Consider the following 15,423-nt stretch of genomic DNA (forward strand, 5'->3'; position numbering starts at 1 on the left):
GGAACAATAGTCAATCAATCAGTAGATATGTCGAGCGCGCCTTGTCACCTGTGAGGGTCTCTAGGCGCTGGCAGGGCCTAGAAGGGCATATCAGGGGGCATGGAGCAACAGTACAGAACACATGGTCTAACCACACACTGAATAACACTCTAGAAGAAGGCCTCAGTGCATGGAACCAGAATCTAGAACATACGATGCCACTCTGCATGGACTGTTAGCCCGGGACATTCTCTGCAGGGGTCTCCAGTCTCTATTGGGGGGTGGGGGAGGGGGGCTGTGAAGAGTTTATTATACAGGGAAGCCCCGCCCCTCCCGTCTGCGCTCTGACCCACAGAGGAAGAGTATGGTCTGTCCCCCGGGGCCCCCCTCCCGTTCATGACGTCACGGTGTCAGGAACAGTTCACAAGGGCTGGGTGGGGCCCGGCCCCCACCCGCGAGGGGAGGGGCTGATCGCCCTTTGGTGACGTCATAGACAGCCCAGACGAGTCATGGGGCGGGACGCAGAGGGGCCCCAAAGAGCACCTCTGCACCCAGACCAGGGACAGGAGCAGTTCTGTGGGTCGGGAACCAGAACAGCACGGAGGGTCTCACTGGCCCTGGACAGGAGTAGGTCTGAGAGGGTCTGACGGGGGGGGGGGGTCTGACCGGGAGAGGGGGGGGGGGGGGAGACAGGAGTAGGTCTGAGAGGGTCTGACGGGGGGGGGGTCTGACCGGGAGAGGGGGGGGGGGGGGGGAGGGTCTGACCGGGAGGGGGGGGGGGGAGGGTCTGACCGGGAGAGGGGGGGGGGAGGGTCTGACCGGGGGGGAGGGTCTGACTGGGAAGGGGGGGGAGGGGGTCTGACCCGGGACGAGAGCGGGGGTCTGACCCGGGACAGGAGCGGGGGTCTGACCCGGGACAGGAACGAGTGTGAGAGGGTCTGACCCTTAACAGGAGCAGGTGTGAGCGGGTCTGACCGGGACAGGAGCAGGTGTGAGCGGGTCTGACTGGGACAGGAGCGGGTGAGTCTCTCTGACCCGGGACAGGAGCAGGTGTGAGGGTCTAACCCGGGACAGGAGCAGGTGTGAGGGTCTGACCCGGGACAGGAGCAGGTGTGAGAGGGTCTGACCGGGACAGGAGCAGGTGTGAGAGGGTCTGACCGGGACAGGAGCAGGAGGGGGTCTGACCCCGGACAGGAGCAGGTGGGAGGGTCTGACCCGGGACAGGAGCAGGTGTGAGAGGGTCTGACCCGGGACAGGAGCAGGAGGGGGTCTGACCCCGGACAGGAGCAGGTGGGAGGGTCTGACCCGGGACAGGAGCAGGTGGGAGGGTCTGACCCGGGATTAGGATCGGGTGTGAGTCTCTGACCTGGAACAAGAGCAGGTGTGAGGTGGTCTTAACTGCGATAGAAGTAGGTGTGTGTTGGTAGAGTCTAAGAGGGAACAGGAGCGGGGGTGAGGGGGTCTGGCACGGTATAGAAGTCGGTGTGAGGGAGTCTGACAAGGGACCGGAGGAGGGGTAAATTGATCTGACCCGGAACAGGAGGGGTCTGATCCGGGACAGGAGTGGAAGTGAGGGAGTATTTTAAGGGGCAGGGGAGGAGCCGGGGTGAGGCTTCTGACCCGGGACAGGAGTGGAAGTGAGGGAGTCTTTTAAGGGGGAGGAGCCGGGGTGAGGGGTCTGACCGGGACAGGAGTGGAAGTCCGGAAGTCTTTTAAGGGGCAGGGACAGGAGCCGGGGTGAGGGGTCTGACCCGGGACAGGAGTGGAAGTGAGGGAGTCTTTTAAGGGGCCGGGTTGAGGGGTCTGACCTGGGAGAGGAGTGGAAGTGAGGGAGTCTTTTAAGGGGCAGGAGCCGGGGTGAGGGGGGTCTTACCTGGGAGAGGAGTGGAAGTGCGGGAGTCTTTTAAGGGGCAGGAGCCGGGGTGAGGGGTCTGACCCGGGACAGGAGTGGAAGTGAGGGAGTCTTTTAAGGTGGAGGAACCGGGGTGAGGGGTCTGACCGGGACAGGAGTGGAAGTGCGGAAGTCTTTTAAGGGGCAGGAACAGGAGCCGGGGTGAGGGGTCTGACCCAGGACAGGAGTGGAAGTGAGGGAGTCTTTTAAGGGGCCGGGGTGAGGGGTCTGACCCGGGACAGGAGTGGAAGTGAGGGAGTCTTTTAAGGGGCCGGGGTGAAGGGTCTGACCTGGGACAGGAGTGGAAGTGCGGGAGTCTTTTAAGGGGCAGGAGCCGGGACGAGGGGTCTGACCCGGGACAGGATCAGGTTTAGGGGCTTTAATAAGGAACAAGAGCAGGCTTAAAAGACTCGGGACAGAAGTAAGTGTGAGGGGTGTGTGAGGGAGAGGGGCAGGTGTGATAGGGGACAGTGACAGACCCCGATGCGAGGGAGGCTGACCCGGGACACCGAGCCTTGCCTCCCGCGGCCCCGGGCTCTTTAAATCTCTGCCCCGCCCCCTTCAGGTGATTCCTGCCAGAGCCCGAGAGTGTGAGTGAGAGACAGACGGACGGAGGTGAGTGAGTGAAAGAGAGTCCATCCCAGGGGGTGAGTGGGAGGCATGCTCCCCCCCCCCCCCCCCCCCCCCTCGCCCAGGGAAGGGGCGTGAAGTCTTCCAGCCCAGGGCACAGCCCTTGTGCGGGGTGTAGTTGCCCCGGGAGGGGGCAGGTGGCGGCCCCATGAGGCCGGTGAAGGGCCCCGCGGCTGTGAGAGCTCTACCCCTCTGGGGCGCCGGAGGGCTTAATGGGGCACCCCGGGCTGGGGGAGGGGCGACGATTAAAGGTGCATTTCTATTGTATTTATGTAGGATCACTTGTGATTTCCCAATAGTCACCCCATTAGTTGTCGCATCCGTCGAGCAGTCTCATTTCTCGAGCCCCAACGGCCGTAGGGGGGGTTGTTTGTTTACAAAGAGATAACGGCGCCTCCTTCCCTCTTCGAAGCGCCACTTCCCCAATCCGCCTCCGTTCACCGGAGTGACCAGAGGGGGCGCTGGCGTCCGGCAGAGGCCAAGTTCAAAAGACAACATCTGCTTCGAGGAGCCGAACCGTACGAGGCGCTAGAAGAAGGGCTGCCCGCTTGAGGCGCTATACAAGTGATTGGAGCATAGAAGAAGGGATACCTGCTTGAGTTGCTATTTACGTGATTGGTACATAGAAGGAATACCGGCTTGAGGCGCTATACAAGTGATCTTGGTGGACAGAAGAAGGGCTGCCTGCTTGAGTTGCTATATACGTGATTGGTGCATAGAAGGGATTCCTGCTTGAGGCGCTATATAAATGATCTTGGTGGACAGAAGAAGGGTTGCCTGCTTCAGTCGCTATATAAGTGATTGGTGCATAGAAGAAGGGATACCTGCTCGAGGCGCTATATAAGTGATTGGCGCATAGAAGAAGGGATACCTGCTTGAGGCGCTTTATAAGTGATTGGTGCATAGAAGAACGGATACCTGCTTGATGCGCTATATAAGTGATTGTTGCATAGAAGAAGGGCTGCCTGCTTGAGGCGCTATATAAATGATCTTCGTGCACAGAAGGGCTGCCTTAGGCGCTATATTGGGGATTGGTGCATAGAAGAAGGGAGACCTGCTTGTGGCACTTTATAGCTGATCATGGTGCATAGAAGGGCCACCTGCCTGAGGCGCTTTATTACTGATGAATGGTGAATACCGCATAGCAAGCCGGTCTGAGCTCACGGTTTACTCATGGGAAATGCCTTATAACTACTCTATAAGCATGGAAGCACAGCTGTACCTACAGGAAGTTCCTTATAACTAGTCTGCATGCATAGAAGAAGGGTTCTACCTACACGAAGTGCTTATAACTGCTTTGCATGCATAGAAGCAGGGGTTTACCTCCTAGAAGTGCTTATAACTAGTCCACATGCATAGAAGCATTTTTTTTTACTTACACAAATAGTTTTTAAACTTGTTTCTATACTTATAAGCTCCATTTACCTGCATGAGGTGCTAAAACTAGTGCGTGCATAGAAGCAGGATTCTGCATACAAGGGGTGCTTTATAACTAGTCTTGGGTTCTGCATATAGGAGGTGGTTTATAACTAGTCTGGGGTTCTGCACACAAGAGGTGGTTTATAACTAGTCTTGGGTTCTGCAGACAAGAGGTGCTTTATAACTAGTCTAGGGCTCTGTACAGAGGAGGTGCTTTATGACTAGTCGGGGGCTCTATACACAGGAGGTGCTTTATAACTAGTCTGGGGTTCTGCATATAGGTGCTTAATAACTAGTCTGGGGCTCTGTACACAGGAGGTGCCTTATAACTAGTCTGGGGTTCTGCATATAGGTGCTTTATAACTAGTCTGGGGCTCTGTACACAGGAGGTGCTTTAGAACTAGTCTCAGGTTCTGCACACAGGAGGTGGCTTATAACTAGTCTTGGGTTCTGCACACAGGAGGTGCTTTATAACTAGTCTTGGGTTCTGCACACAGGAGGTGCTTTATAACTAGTCTGGGGTTCTGCAAACAGGAGGTGCTTTATAACGAGTCTGGGGTTCTGCATATAGGAGGTGCTTTATAACTAGTCTGGGGCTCTGTACACAGGTGGTGCTTTATAACTATAACTAGTCTGCGGTTCTGCACACAGGAGGTGCTTTATAACTAGGCTTGGGTTCTGCACACAGGAGGTGCTTCATAACTAGTTTGGGGTTCTGCATATAGGAGGTGCTTTATAACTAGTCTTGGGTTCTGCACCCAGGAGGTGCTTTATAACTAGTCGGGGGCTCTGTACACAGGGGGTGCTTTATAACTAGTCTGGGGTTCTGCAAACAGGAGGTGCTTTGTAACTAGTCTAGGGTTCTGCACATAGGAGGTGGTTTATAAGTAGTTGTGGGTTCTGCACACAGGAGGTGCTTTATAACTAGTCTGGGGATCTGCTAGTCTGTGGTTCTGCAAACAGGAGGTGCTTTGTAACTAGTCTAGGGTTCTGCACACAGGAGGTGGCTTATAACTAGTCTTGGGTCCTGCACACAGGAGGTGGCTTATAACTAGTCTGCGGTTCTGCACACAGGAGGTGGCTTATAACTAGTCTGGGGCTCTGTACACAGGGGGTGCTTTATAACTAGTCTGGGATTCTGCATATAGGAGGTGCTTTATAACTAGTCTGGGGTTCTGCAAACAGGAGGTGCTTTGTAACTAGTCTAGGGTTCTGCACATAGGAGGTGGTTTATAAGTAGTCGTGGGTTCTGCACACAGGAGGTGCTTTATAACTAGTCTGGGGATCTGCTAGTCTGTGGTTCTGCAAACAGGAGGTGCTTTGTAACTAGTCTAGGGTTCTGCACACAGGAGGTGGCTTATAACTAGTCTTGGGTTCTGCCCACAGGAGGTGCTTTATAACTAGTCTGCGGTTCTGCACACAGGAGGTGGCTTATAACTAGTCTTGGATTCTGCACACAGGAGGTGGTTTATAACTAGTCTGGGGATCTGCTAGTCTGGGGTTCTGCAAACAGGAGGTGGCTTATAACTAGTATGCAAGCTTTGAAGCTTGTTTCACCAGCATGATGCAGTCAGGAGGGATAGAAGCTTTGCTCACCTGCGTGAGGTGGCTTTACTGGTCTGCAAGCATAGAAGCATGGTTCACATGCATGATGCGGTTGATTGGAAGTCCGCGCACACAGAACCTAGGTTCTTCAAGCAGGAGAATCCATACAATGAGTCCATGCATGCATGAAGTACCACAGAACCAACCAAAGGTCTTCTTATGAGGTGGCCCTGCTCGAGTTCAGGATATTGGCGAGTTCATCCGACAGGAGGGGTTGAAGGGCTGCACCTAGGGGAAGAGGGGTGGGAGGTAGCATGGGTATCTGTGGTCTGATATTGTTGATCTTCTCGGGGAAGAAGTGATTGATGGCCTTGGAAGTGTCCAATGAGGGACTGGAAGGGCTGTGTTCGGATTGGTGCAGCTGTGACTGCCTCCAAGAGTGCTTTGTAACTTCTAGCCACTTCTGAATGGTTGCGCTGTACAAGGTGGCATTCGCTGTGGTTCTGGATCTGCATGCTGAGTAGAGTGCTGGACCTTGGCCAAGGTGCCCTGGAAGACTGGTCCGTCTCTGTTTCTTGCCTGCATAGGCACACTGTCTGTATAAGACACGCTGGTTTCTTGTCTGCGTAAGGCACACTGTAAGGTGCGCTGGTTTCCTGTCTGCGTGAGGTGCGCTGGTTTCTGGTCTGCGGAAACTCATACTAATGGGGTGTAACCAATGCCCAAGCACTGTTAACAAGTCTAACAAAAATCTGCAATGCAAGAGGCCTCACATTTTTGTGAGTTGATGCTATTGGCGTTGTAAGCTATGGGTGAGGAGGTTTACATGTAAAGCGAACCGGATGAAGAACTTTAAATGTATTAAGTGTAGATGAGGAAAATATGAGAAACAGCATGCATGTTGGGGATTTGTAATAAATTATTCAACAACTGTGCATTAAAGCAGAACGTAGATAAATATTAATTTATTAAATCCATCTGGCAATCTATACGGTCTATGGACTACTTGCCCGCGACACTGGGAGATTCGACTCGTCTCCAGCCGCCGGCACCGGCTCCCGCCGCAGTCTCACAATTACCGGAGGCAGGCAAGCTGCAGAGAGGAGCAACCGAGCTCCCTGGCATATTACTTGCAGACAATTGGGGGGAGTCTGTTATTTAAAGCGCATCCATTGCGCATGCCAGCTGACTAATAATAATATATATAAAAAAAAAAAAGCTAGGGTCTAAAACTGCTGGAATGTTTGCAATCGGTCTCGCATTTGTGAAAGTTCGAGCTCTTAGCATTTAAAATGACAATTTCTTTTTTTCTTTTTTTTGAATGTTCTATGTTACTATTTGCACTGGAGTGAATATATTTAATGTGCCAAACCACTCCTGCGCCAGCGGAGGCAAACCGTGGAGCTCACGCCCAAATACGACGATGACGAGCGCTCCAGTAAACAAGCCGGAGGCGGAAGTGCACCTCACGCACATCTGCTGAAATGCTGTGTGCCAAAGCCGGAGGAGGAAGTGCAGAACTGGCACCCTCGGAACCCTCTAATGGGTCGGGGTTTGGGGGAAGTGCCTTAACTGCGCCTGCAGCATAACAAACCGAGCTGCCGATATCGCGTCTGGGGAACCAGGTTCTAGTTTTGGCATGGACTGAATACAAAACATGTCTATTTTAAAAATTAAACTTAAAATAAATATTAAGGATTACCATACTTAACTTTGAGCATCTGTTCACATGCTTTGCATACTCCTGCCAACTAGCATTGGGTCCGGATGTTTGCATGTTGTTTTTCTTCAAAAAAGTATTTTCCAGTCACGCGGTAAGGTGACTCCTCCTTTCGGTGATAGTGTGCATGGGAATCGACTCCATTGTTAAATTGTATTCCGGCAAGAGGGTGAGAATGGAGTAAGTGTAGTACAGACATGTGCATGCCTGTACAATGTTAATAATAACTGCAATTTGAATATACAGCCCTACATGCGAAGAACAGATGCTTCCAGGATAAGTAAAATGCTCAGTTCGAGGCATGTGTGCGCTGTAGATACACATGCTTTAGATAGTCCGTATTACAATACTCTCTCAAAGCGGTGGCTAGCCGGTGGGCGTTGCAGTTGTCTGAAAAAGTGTTCATAGCACTGTCTGTCCTACATTAGCTTGTTGGCGTGCTAATACATCCAGACAAGTGTTTGGTAATGTGTGTGGTGTGGACAATGTAGCTGCCTTACATATTTCGGCTATGGGAATGTTACCTAAAAAGCCACAGATGTTCTATTTTATGAGTAGAATGTGCTCTAGGAGGTATAGACAACGTTCTTTTGGCTTTGATATAGCATGTTTAGATACATTTAACAATCCATCTAGAAATACCAGATTTATTGATAGGTTTCCCTTTATGAGGTGGAGCAAAGGCAACAAAAAGTTGTTTTGCAAAAATCTTTTGTTTTATCAATGTAATACAATAATGCTCCTTTGACATTTAATGTAAGTTAAGCTCTTTCTGCTACAGAATCAGGTTGAGGGAAGAACACAGGTAACTCAACCGATTGGTTAGTATTAAAAGCCGCGACTACTTTTGGAAGGAACTTTGGGTTAGTGCGAAGAACCACTTTGTCTTTATGGAGTTGGAAGAAAGGTTCTTCTAAAGTTAATGCCTGAATCTCACTGACACGTCTTAGTGAAGTGATCGCAATCAAGAAAGCCACCTTCCAAGAAAGGAATTGCGGTGGGAAATTGTTCAGTGGTTCAAAAGGTGGACGTATAAGTCTTGTTAGAACAATATTAAGGTTCCATGCAGGTGGAAGTTTTGAAGAATCCCTCTTTTGAGGCCTTCCATGAAGGCTTTGCTCGCTGGTGCTCTGAATAGGGATGAGTGCCGTCTGTTCTGTAGATCTGCAGCCGCGGCTGCAAGGTGTAGTCTTATGGATGTGTATGCAAGGCCAGCGCATTGCAGACGCATTAGATATCAAATGATTTGTTGTACAGAAGCATCTAGTGGTCCAAGTGTTAGATTATCACAATATATAACAAACCTTTTCCAATTTGCTGCATAGCATGCTCTAGAGGTAGGTTTCCTTGCTTTTTTAAGAATTGTCATGCAATCTGATGGAAGATTTAGGTATCCAAACTCTGACTTCAGCAACCAAATCCCTAGGCTGAGCTCCTTGGGGTTTGGATGTCTTGTTGTGTTTCGATTTAGATACCCGTATATAGGTTTCCCTGAATCATGTCCTTATATAGGCACAAATCGCTTTGCCCTTATTTAGGCATTGAATCCCAGCCCTTATTTAGGCATTAGCCATGCTAACCAAATACAGGCATGGTCACCTACATCCGTCCATCCCACGTCACAACGAGTTCTTAGAAACCAGACCCTTAAACCGAACGATACTTTCCCTAGCTAGGATTATTGATTTCTCCAAGAACTCCTCTATTATGCATGAACTACTATTCCTTAGGGGTTCATCCATGATGTCTTCCTCTGCCCGACTTTACGTCAATGCTAGCCTTCCTGTGCACCTTCCAGGTATAAATATGCCTTCCCTTACCATGGCAAACCACGGCACAGCTCAGCACGGCTTGACTGCACGGTTTGCCACGGCAAGTTCGGAGGAGACCATATCCCGGCCTGACGCACTGACCAGACGCTGTCATCCCTGCTCGCAGAGAATCCAGCTTCCAGTGTTCTTACTCCCTTCGCGAGGTGTTAGAGTTTGAGCCCCGGATAGAGATTCCAACCTCGCTCATTCTAAAGGTATGGAGCCGACCTAGAGGGACTCTTGGCATACTAAACTTAGTATATGCCATACTATAGAAAACAGCACCTACTTTGACCTCGCACTACACGTAGGTTAGGTACACCGGGGTAGGACTATTTAGAAGCATCAGATGATTATTCACTTTTTAGACTGTTATTTATGTGTGTATATATAAATATGTGTCCTAGCCAAAATACAATGCTATTGCAGTATTCTTTCTTACTGCTTACGCTGTGCGGATTCTATCTTGCTGTCTGTCTAACGATTGTAACAGCTCATATCTCTTACACGAGAAACAAGACTGTTCAATAAACCCTTTTATTGACACGCCCATCTATCTATTTCTGTGTAACTCTGGAGAAACTGAGCATGCACGATTGACTGAGTGAAACTATTATCTATTGTTTCCATGATTCTGAGACGCGTTCCGATTCTAAGGGAAACAAAGTTGTCATGTTTATGCGGTTGTCAGAAACTAATCCCTTCTTGTTCATTTGAGAAGTTTCTAGTGACCTCTGAGTTAGCTGGCACATACAAGTAATTAAGTGTAATGTACTCGATCGGAGCATACTGACCTTGGTCCTATGCGAAAACTATAGTGTATATTATTCCAATGCTCAGAGCCTATAAGGGAAATAGGAACTACACTACAGACTGATTTCTACATAGTTTTGAGTGAGAAGGTTTGAGGTGAAGCTTCTGGTGTGGAACTACTGAGGGTTCTAGGAGTGTGGTGAACCAAGGTTGACGAGCCCATGTGGGAGTGTGAGTGATGTCTGTCTGAGCTTCCGAACCAGGAATAGAAGAAGATGGAGAGGCGGAAAAGTGTAAGCAAGTATCCCTAACCAATTGATCCATAGGGCATTGCCTTTGGATAGAGGGTGTGGGAACCTGGTGGCGAAGGTTTGGCATTTTTAGTTCTCTGCTGTTGCAAAGAGATCTATTTGTGGAAACCCATTTGTGGAAGTAAGGGAGGAAAACTGGGGGGGAGGGTAAAGTTCCCACTCGTGGACTTGTTGCCACATCCTGCTGAGGGGGTCGGCAAAATCTTTGTCTAGCGGCTGGAAGGTGTTCCACTAGCAGTTTAATTTTGTGATGTATTGCCCAACACCAAATGGTCTGAGAGAGGTGTGATAACTGCACAGTGTGTGTGTCTCTCCCCCCCCAACCCCTGTTTTTGTACATGATCTATACCGGTCATTTTGTCTGTCCGGACTAGAATAACTTTCCCACTCAGGTGAGGTAGAAATACTTTTAGTGCTAGCTAAACAGCTAGAAGCTCTAGGTAGTTGATGTGGAGTGTTTGGTGTCTGGTGTCTCAGACACTTAACTGTTCAATGTTGTAGATGGGCACCACACCCTGTGAGGCATGCGTCTGCTGTGAGCACGATCTGTGGAACAGGGTCGATGAAGGGCCGCCCTTTTGACAGGTTTTGTGAGTTCCACCACTGCAGAGAGCCATGGGTGTGGCTGTCCACCAACACTAGATCTGTTAGCTGACCCTGTGATTGATTCCATTGATGTGTTAAGCACTACTATAGAGGACGCATGTTCAGTCTTGCATGAGGTACTATGGCAATGCATGACGCCATCATCCCTAGGAGCTGCATGAAAGTTCTTACTGTTAGATACTGGTTGCTGTGGAATTCTAGTATCCGTGTTTGAAAATTGTGACTCCTGACTGCATTGGGAAAGGCTAAATCTGTTTGAGTGTTTAGCAGAGCTCCGAGATGGGGCTGCAGCAGTGAGGGTTGAAGATGGGATTTTGGTGCGTTGACTGTGAATCCCAACTGATGAAGACTTATGTTATTCTGAGTGTGTTGTAAACACTTATGGTGTATCTTGGCTTTGATGAGCCAATCGTCTAGATATGGCAAGAGATGAATTTGTTGTCTTCGTAGATGAGCTGCTACCACGGCTAGTAATTTGGTGAATACTCTGGGTGGAGTAGTGACTCCAAATGGGAGTACTTTGAATTGTTAGTGCTTTCCTGCTATCACAAATCTGAGATATTTGCGATGTGCTGGGTAAATAGGACTGTGACAGTATCCATCCTTTTAAGTCCAGTGTTGACATAAAGAGCCTTGCTGTAAGAGCGGAAGCACCCGTTGAAGTATGACCAGATGGAAGTGTTCTGATAGTATGAATAGATTTAAAGGCCTGAGATCTAGCATTGGCCATAGAGAACTGTCCTTTTTTGGGATTAGGAAGTAAAGTGAGTAACCCCCGAACCCTTGGTGCTGTTTGGAACTGGTTTTATGGCTCCTTTTGTTAGAAGAGCTTGTACTTCTTGTTTGAGCATTTGTTAGTGCTCTACGGAGAGTTTGTGAATGTCAGGTGGAATTCTGGGAGGATTGCTGGTGGGCTCCAGGCAATAACAGTGTTGGATAATGTCCAACACCCATTTGTCTGATGTTATTGATTGACGAATGGGAAGAAACTGGTGCTGTCTTCCCCCGACAGGCGTATGATGGTCCAGGGGAGTTGTTATTAAGTCACTGCTTGTTAGGAGATGGAGAAGTACGTGTGGGGTACCTCTACCTCTTGATTTAATATTCCTCTTTAACCAGCCTCGTAGATGCCTCTAGTGGGGGAGGATTGAGTTTGAGGTTTGTAGGAAGCTGCAGTGGCATCCGTGGAGATACTCTTTGAGCCTCTGTTAGAGGGTGACTGAAGTGCTCCCATGATTTTTGCCACTTCAGTGTCTTTTTTTCCATCTTTACTAGTGTTTTATTCACTTGAGGGCCAAAAAGATATTCCTTGTCGGGGGAACAATGAGTATTGTTTGTTGTATCTCTGGTTTGAACCCAAAGATCCGCAGCCATCTTTTCAGGAGAATACTGGTGTTGACTCCTTTGGTGCAGTATCGGCTGCGTCTAGCACACACCTGATGGAGGAGTTGGAAATTTATTTTTCCTCCTGCATTAGCTCCTGCCCTTTTCTCCTATGCTCTTCTGAGAGGTATTGGAGTAACTACTCTATGTTGTCAGAATGGGCCCGGTCATACCTAGCAAAAAGACCCTGTGTATTGGCAAAGCATCAATGACTGGCTGATTGTGCAGTCACTCTTTTGCCTGATGCATCTATTAATTCAGACTCTTTGTCTGGAGGCGGGACATCGCCTAAGGTTTAGGAATTTGCTCTTTTATGAACATTGGACTCCATTAAAGAGTCTAATTGAAGCTGGCCCCTAATGGAAATTGGGTCAGATGGCGGGGTTTGTATTTTTTATCAACCCTGGGTGATCAGATACGTGCACGCACATGGTCTTTAAAAATTTCTTCTGTATAGCGCATCATGCCTTCTAAGATTGGTAAAGACTGTGTTGTTTTATGTGTGGTCACCAAAGTTTCAAATAAAAAGCTTCTTCTAAAGATTCTTGGTGTGGAGTGAGCCGGTGGTATGTAGCTGCCCTGGAAATTAACTCCTGGTATGAGGTGTTGTCATCGGGATGTGAAGGTTTGCAGGGTATAGATCGGGATCTGTGTCCGTGGGAGGATCGATATTATAATCACCCCATGGGTCTGGTGGTGATTGGCCACAAGTGTCATCCATAGCCTCTACGTCAGGATCTGTATGAGGAGAGCCCTGTGGGAGTCATATCTAGAGGGTCCGAACCTGGTACTAACGGTACTGGTGAAGATGGTGGAGGGGAATGAGGACTGGGGTGGAAGGGGCTAGTAGCCATGTCCTTTCTCCTTTTTAAAGGAATTTTATATCCTGTGTCTTGTGAGATGGGAATCTTCCTTTTGGAGGATGATGGTATCACAGGTTTTGTTGAAATATTTCCAGTGTCTAGATTAATATACATTTTCTTTTGTTCTGGATCCAGCTTTTCTTGCACAGTTTCCAGAATGGTCTCCAGAGGCTTTTGAGGACCATCTTCTTTTTTTTCGGTGCCGAAATTTTCGATACCAAGCCGGATTTGTCCTTTTTGTACTTCAGAAGCAAAGTTTTAGAGGCCAAAGGTGTGGTGTCTCAAATTGAGCGGGAAGGATTGACTTACGATTTTGGTGCTGAGCCAGAGTGGGGTGGGGGGGGAGCTTTCAAAACAGAGCCTTGGTGCCTACCAGGGCCGGATGTTACAAAACAATGGGGGTAACCCAGACACGTCACTAGGACCTGGGTAAAGTACGGTACGAGAAGGGAGTTATAACTGTATAATATATATTTAATATAATTATAACATGAACATCACCTTTAAATCAATTGCAATCTATATTATTTCATGTTATACATATTTCATGTTGAACATGTATTTTCATGTTCAAAAGCAGCACATTTGCCAATAAAATTCTGAAGAGGTGCCCCAAAGGGGAGGGAGGAAGGGAGAAGTGCAGCAGCGTGCGAAAGTGAAGGTTAGTGAGAGAGGGAGGACAGTGAACAATATGTACATCAAATTCATAAATGGCCTAACCAGCCTTATCCAGGGCTAACCTATTCAGAAAACCATAATATTTTAAAAGAAGCGGTGAATCTATCGCTGTCATCAATATATGGCAAACAAAATAAAGCCGACCCAGGGGTTGTGTGTAGGAAATTCTAGAGAGGGACGAATTCATGTAAATTGCTGAAAAAACTAATATCCAAGTATCAGCCCAAGAGAAGTTTTGGGCGTGTATGGAAAACAACTTGTCATTGATAACGTCCCCAGTGACAGTGAAAATGCACTTACTTATTAGGTAAACTCATTTCATTTATTTTGGAGATTAGGCAGCATTTAATCAAGATGCTCCATAAATCTAGCAACAAAACCAAATGGGAAATAATTACCCTTGTACCGTTCCATGGCAGTGGTGGTCCGGAAGCCTTTTGCTTGGTGGAAGAGGGTTTTGTGGGCAAGGGGATTTTGGTAATCACGGCACCTTGACCGGCTGGAACATCCTGGGACTCCAGCTCGATCTCCAGTTTGGAATAGGAGTCCTGGATGGAGAAGGCCTCTTCTGCTGCGGACGCTTCCATTTCTTCTTGTTCAATATCTTGTCCAAAGATATCGGGGGTGTCTGCCGCTGCATTTCTTTTTGTCAAGCCTGACGGTCACACAGGGTCTTTTTAGATCTAAATAAATAGGTGTCAGTCTTTTTCCTTGTGCTGAGGAGAGAGGCACAGATTACAGACCTTGTGATAGTCGGTGCACGGGTATTTAGAGTGGCACCAAGGGCAGAACTGGAATGGAGTCCATTCCATCGGCGGGTTAATCAATGTTTTCCTTGAGTAAAAGTTAATGGAAACAGGCTAGGCCTGAAAGCCGTGGTTGGGATTTTCCCAATCTAACTAGGAACATTTTCAGATTTTCGACTCGCGTAGTATGGGAAACTCGTTCAAAACAATACTGATGTGGGTACAGTGGACTGCGCACTGAAGGGATCCCTAAGAATGGTCTTGAACTGGAGTACCACAAACCAAGTCTGAACCTGATGGCGGAAAGAAAACAATCTAACAATGGAGTCGATGCCCATGCACAGTATCACCGAATGGAGGAGTCACCTTACCTCGTGACTGGAAAAGACTTCTTCAAAGGTAAACAACTTGCAAACACCCGGACCCAACACTAGATGGCAGGAGTATGCAAAACATGTGTATCTACAGCACACATGCCTAAAAAAATAAGCATTGGCATATCAAATAGGTCTTGCCTTTGGGACCTTATAAGTGTTAAGCCATGCAACAGTTGATGTTGTTGTACGCATACCCAGCAAAGACAGGCCCCCGGGGCCCAGCCCTCCTGTCCTCATACCGAGCAAAGACAGGCCCCCGGGGCCCAGCCCTCCTGTCCTCATACCGAGCAAAGACAGGCCCCTGGGTCCATGCCCTCCTGTCCCATATAACCAGCGAAGACAGGCCCCCGGGGCTAAGCCCTCCTGTCCTCATACCCAGGGAAGACAGGCCCCTGGGTCCATGCCCTCCTGTCCCATATAACCAGTGAAGACAGGCCCCTGGGGCCCAGCCCTCCTGTCCCATATAATCAGCGAAGACAGGCCCCTGGGGCCAAGCCCTCCTGTCCCATATAACCAGCGAAGACCGGCCCCTGGGGCCCAGCCCTCCTGTCCTCATACCGAGTGAAGACAGGCCCCCGGGGCCCAGCCCTCCTGTCCTCATACCGAGTGAAGACAGGCCCCCGGGGCCCAGCCCTCCTGTCCTCATACCGAGTGAAGACAGGCCCCCGGGGCCCAGCCCTCCTGTCCTCATACCCAGGGAAGACAGGCCCC

At 49.0% G+C, this 15,423-nt stretch overlaps 1 protein-coding gene across 9 annotated transcripts in view; it reads left to right on the top strand.

Annotated features, from left to right (window-relative positions):
• Positions 1-496: 496 nt before the first annotated feature.
• Positions 497-15,423, top strand: part of LOC146772124 (CTD small phosphatase-like protein 3) — a 95,017-nt gene continuing 80,090 nt past the window's right edge. The window contains exon 1 of one of the 9 annotated variants that reach the window (XM_085637529.1): positions 497-606. The gene's annotated coding sequence lies outside the window, so the exon portion shown is untranslated. The other 8 variants (XM_085637532.1, XM_085637533.1, XM_085637534.1 and 5 more) reach the window with 8 other exon arrangements.

This window comes from Triturus cristatus, chromosome 12 (assembly GCF_964204655.1).
Source record: "Triturus cristatus chromosome 12, aTriCri1.1, whole genome shotgun sequence".
NCBI classification, from domain to species: Eukaryota; Metazoa; Chordata; class Amphibia; order Caudata; family Salamandridae; genus Triturus; species Triturus cristatus.